Below are 5,686 nucleotides of genomic sequence, written 5' to 3'. Positions count from 1 at the left end.
CTTCTTGTAGTTAGTTTTCATTTTCTCTGTGTAGATGGCTCATCTGTGTAATTAACAAAAGATTTTTTTTTTAATACTGATCTTCCAATTAATAATAGAGGTTGTGACTTGTGAAGATTCCTTAAACTCTTTAAAACAAACCTGTACATTAATGAACTGCTTCCTTTTTACACGAGTGGAAAAAATGCTTGGAAGAAGCGTACCTAGATTGAGGGTTTCACTGCAGTAACTCTGGGCTGAGCAGTACGCTCTCGAAGGTATAAAATGCAGCTAGGGCTCAAATGCAGGCTGCTGGGCAAAATGGTGTAACTCTGAACCCTTCAGGGCTTCACCTCTGTACCTCTATGTTAGGTTGGTTTGTGTCCCTTTTGTCCCCCGTCGTCGTCCCCCAAGAAATCCACTAACTCTGCAAATCGTGTGCTAACTCTCTCTGGGATTTGGAGGACAGCAGTACATTTCTCCCTACTGATGTGGTCAAAAAGAAGTGTACAGATCTAAATGACACATCTTCTGATTGTAGTTCACAGCAAGCAGTCATTGCTAAAGAAACAGGCCTTAGGGCCAGCTGTGCTGGAGGGAGAAGTGACTGCCAGGAACCATCGCTGCAACGTGTTTGGATGATGGGAACAACTACTGGATCCAGTACACAGATTCGTTCTCTTCAGGTGAGTTTCCTGAACTGCCTTTCACTGTGAACAGAACTGCTGCATGGGTTGGGTGATTTGCCATTCACTTTGGCTTTCTTCTTTTCTGTTGCATTGATTTCCTGATGTAAAGTTGAAGGGGGAATGGTATCAAATGAAGCCCTTGCGAGCGTTTTGTTGTTTTACTGTTTAATCAACTGCTTCTTGTTCTGTCTCATGATGTGAGAATATGAAATTTTCCCCATGAAAACAGGCAGGTGGAATACTACAGGCAAAATCTGATAGGGTTTTGAAAATTACTTTGTTTAAGCAATCAGACGAACATAAGCTCTAGAGGAAATACGAAGATAACTGTCTGATTGCTGTACTGGAGTGGTAGAAAAGCTTGAGTTTCTACCTTGGAATTTTGAACTGGACCAGTGGTAACACCCAGTTCCGGCAACGGGGCTGCCAAGTAGCGTGTGCCTCCTCCTAGGAGCTGATCACACATTGAAAATGAAAAGCTGCATAGCTTTGCAGCAGGTCTTTTGGCTGCAGTATGGTAGCGGGAAGGAAATGGACCCCCTCCTTTTCCCTTTTCTGAGCATTACCCCCCCCCCCCCCACCACGCACACAGAGAAAACACCAGGGTGCTTGGCTGTGAAGGGCTGCGTGGGAGGAAACGGTGCGTGTCCCTTGTGATGCTTCTGCAGCTCTTCCCAGGAGCTGCCTGCCTTTTCTCCAATTTTCTGCTTATCCTTCCACTCCTAACCCATCACACACCAGCGGTTCATTTGTAAGCTCGCTTGCCAGGGAACCAAGTCTGCTGATACCTTTCTTTCGTTCCCTTCCCTACAGGGGAATAAAAAGTGTTGTGTTTTACTTTAATGAAGACTGTAGTGACTGCTTTTTTTAACCAAACATCTTCATTTCTTTCCCAGTAGAAAAACACTTTAAGAACTCTGTGTACTTTACTTTCACTTTGTCTTTACTGAGGAGAAAAGAAAGCTCCGTATTCAAACATACAGGGAACAAATGGGGATTTAGTAATCAAATATTTTCATTTAAATCTCCATTTTATATGGAAAGGCCATTTTTCTTGGCTTGTTAGAATTTCTCAGAACCTGCTAGTACTTTAGATTTTTACATCTGTTAATCTGAATTCCAGCGGGGTGTGAGAGCTGAACCTAGGCACCGCCGATTGTCTTGGCACAGGCAGTGCCGGTAGCTCACGTGCTTGCAGAGGATGCAGGCATGACAGTGGTCATTCAAAGTGTTTGACTGTCAGTCCCACATTAAGGACATGAAAAGATCATGCTTGATAAGGGCACTTCTTATGTCTGGTTATCGCTGTGCGGTTGCGGGGCCAAAAATGGCACCGAGAACCTCTTTGTAGATCTCCCCTGGATTGTTTTCATTGTACTCAAGTCATCCAGATCCTCCCAGGAGAGCTGGTCCTCCGTTTGATGCTCCAGTCTCCTTCTACCCCAGCGGTCCCCAGACTTCCCGACTGACTTCCCAAAATAGACATTCAGGGACTTGTTAGGGCCACCTGCTCCCTGTCTGTGCTGAATGGCCAAGAAACTGTCCTCATCCCTGCAACAGGTCCATCGTTTTCAACTCGGTCTCATGCTGAAGTTGTAGATGGCTGCTGGGAAAAAAAAAACCCTACAAATACTTTTTGTTGATTCTTCTGGCTGACTTGGAGGGGCCAAAGTAAATTGGTTCAGCTCTGACTGATGTGAGATACTCGCTGAAAACACTTCAGAATCTGTAAATAGGTATTTTCTGACTTTATTTGGAGAAATTCACAAATGTTCATGGGAAATTTGGAAGTCAAAATAACCGTTTACTTATGTAAGTTACTTGATAAAACAGCTTTGCACAACAGTCTTGAGAAACAGGTAATTACTGGGACGTTGAAATAATTATATACTGCACTTAACTTCTCCAGTTAATCTTTACTGCAGTTAACTGCAGTGAGAAAATCCCAGCTGACTCATCCTTCACCTGGATGTTTTTTCACGTTCACAGAAGACCATCGACGTTGTCTCTCTGATCTTGCAGTAGGATACAGTGGTTCGGACTAAAATGCTGTGTCGCCATCTCTCTCTCTAGCAAATAAGTTATGTAAGGACAAGCATGTTGTGATATTTCTTAGAATGCTTTTGTGGCTTTTGATTGGAGCACTGTCTAAGCCAGAAGTTGTATCTCTGTGTTTAATAGCCCTCTGTGGGTTTTTTCTTCCGGAATTTGCAATACCCCTTTTTGAACTAAAGTGCAAAGTTTCCTTTGCAGAGCCCGATTCAGCCGAGCTCCAATTATGTGACACCATTCTCCGTTGGTAATTCTCCGGTGACCTGCCAAAGGAACAAGTGAGAAGCAGTAGATATGGGAGAGGATGGTAACGCTACCCTGATTGTGTTGGGTTTTTTTTTTTCCCCTCTGCCCTAACCGCATCTGAACATTTCAATTGAAGCGTGCATTGACTTTTATCAGTGAGGTTTGCCATGGCTGCTTTGGCAAACTCTTTGCTGTTAAGTCGGATGCTGTTCTTTTGCTTCAAGGTTAAAGTTCAGACAGCTGATGTCTCATTAAGCGGCCAGAGGAAACCTCTCATCCAGAGAGATTCATTAAAATGAGGAGCCAATTACTTGGAGGGAAGCTGTGTCAGAGCCGGTCTGTATGTCGGTGTCGGATGTGCTGGGGAGACGTTGGCTGCGCTCTCCTAGAGATTACATCCGTAAGAGGCCAAGTAGTCCTAGTTCAGCAGCAGATTAAACTTCTTGTTTTGCTTAGTTTTGTTTCCTTTGTGCTGATATTGGCACCTTCCACTGCACCCCAGCTCATAAACTGGCCAGCGGAGGGGAGGGGAGAGGGTGGGTCTCTGCTGGAGTAGAAGAGTCTCCAGCTCTTGGTGGACTCCTGAGGTCTATGGAGCTTCCCAGGGCACGTTGGCTGAGCTGCAGCAAGAAGTCAGTGACCCCAGTTGGGCTTTGGTGTGTGGTTGGCACATTTGGGAGGATCCGCAAAGGGTGGCATGTGAGCAACCTCGTGATAGGGGAGGGAAGAGGAACTTTTAGCCCGAGTGGCAAATAACGACCAGTAAAGTAAATCACCGATACCGTGTGAATGTGGCAAATAAACATATAAGTGGAGAGAGAGAAAGATCAAGGTGGGAAGTGTTTTGAAGAGCTTAACTCTTTTTTAAGTGAATACAGACATTATAAAAGCGGGGGAGGGACACACGACACACCAGTGGTGAAACAGTATCATTACCTTCAGCAATTTTTGTGCAACTTTCCAACATTAAAAGCTTTTGAATTCATTAAGGTTGAATTCAGCTGCACGTACGTTTAGCTATTGTGCAATGCTTACTGTCTCATGCCCTAGGATAAATACCTGGGTTTATTACAGGCAATGCAAACTTTAAATAAATGAAAGCAGACGTGTCCCCAGTTTTGTGCTGGGAGCGCAGAGGAATGTCAATGTTAAACCAGTTTGCATTTAAATTGTATCTGACACTGATATGCGATAAATGCCTCATGGTGTAATTGTATGTATATTGATATTAATTTCCAGTAATTCCTCCCATGAATATTCTGACCAGCTAAAAAAATGACCCCCTACACCCTCTACAACTTAATCTGAGCTGCCCTCATCTGGGAAAGCAGTTAGAGAAATAGCTGCAAATCTCTTAGTGCCGTCGTTCCCTTTAAATGATTCCTGAGACTGAGCTTACAGCTGGCACCATCCTTCCTGCCTCAGCCCCGGAGATATCCTTCCAAAGATATTTGACAATCTCCTTTGAATCTTAAGCATTTTTCTCGCTCTTTGCAGAATATTGTGTTCCTAGTTGTTATTTATAAACCAGCAGCGAGGAAGAAGGCTGTGTTTTTCACAGAGGTATGTGTATATTTAACTTGATGTTATCGGAATTCTTCAGCAAGGCTGAAGAATGAAAAAAATCAAGTCACTTAAAGTCCCAAATTATTGGAGGGAGTGAGGCATGGCCGTACTTCTATTGCATTGCATCTCTTTGTCTCAGTGCACCACAAATAATGAACAGTGAGCAAAATACAGGCTCTCTGGTTTGCTTGCACCAGAGAGAGAGGTGTGCGGTGCACGCTGCTTTGCTCCTGTGCATGCTGCAAAGTCTGCCACATCTTGCGCTATGCTTTGGGGGTTTGTTTCCAAGTAAGGTATCGATTTCTCCCTTCTCCCCAAAATCTGGTTTTAATAAAATGGCATTGTTAATAATTGAAATGTGCACAGCCGGAAAACTGAATTATATACACACATGATCTACTAAGTTTTCCCTGTCAAACAAATACCGCATACCTGTTGCAAACAATGTATATTTGTTAAATTTTATGTCAAGATTCAATCAAGAAATCTTAACCGCGTCTGTTCTGCTTTGGGTGAGTGTCATCTCTTTGATAAGCTAGTTTTATTTCCAGCTGGTAAGTGCATCTGACTTTGTAATATTTTAAGAATAACTAGAGCTCTCTGGGTTGTGGAGGTGGAATTACCTTAAAATCAGGAGCCATTTGCCTGAGGATGTATTAGATGCCCGAGCTGCCTGGCAGCTGGGTCCTTGCAACTTGACTCGGTATCCAGGATTTTAATGGAAATAACTGGAAACTCACTTGTGTTAGGTGTTGTCCTAAATGTCCAGGCTGGGACCTGCTTTTATAAATCATCTAAATCAAGACTTTGCTTTTTGGGCATAAACAGTATCTTTCTTGTTTCAGTCTCCTGGGTATTTTGGATGATAAAGGCGTACACAAGAGACTGTACATTCCTGTTATTGCAGGTTTAAGTCGTGCACGCTGCACCTACATATTTCTTTCCTTGCTGATTCATTTTCTTTCTTTTTGCCCTATTTTATTCCATTATGTTCTAGGGTGGCCTTGACCACGTGAAATAAAACGCGGTGCTAAAGTCCAATATGACACAAGAAGTTGGTGGGGTTTTTGGTTTGGTTTTTGGTTTTGGTTTTTTTTGGTATGTAGGCAAGTTGAATCCTGATGAGGTCCCGTATTAATGATTTACAGACAAAA

This window comes from Gymnogyps californianus, chromosome 3, assembly GCF_018139145.2.
Source record: "Gymnogyps californianus isolate 813 chromosome 3, ASM1813914v2, whole genome shotgun sequence".
NCBI lineage: Eukaryota > Metazoa > Chordata > Aves > Accipitriformes > Cathartidae > Gymnogyps > Gymnogyps californianus.
The sequence above is the reverse complement of the archived record's forward strand: the minus strand, read 5'-3'. Positions refer to the sequence as shown.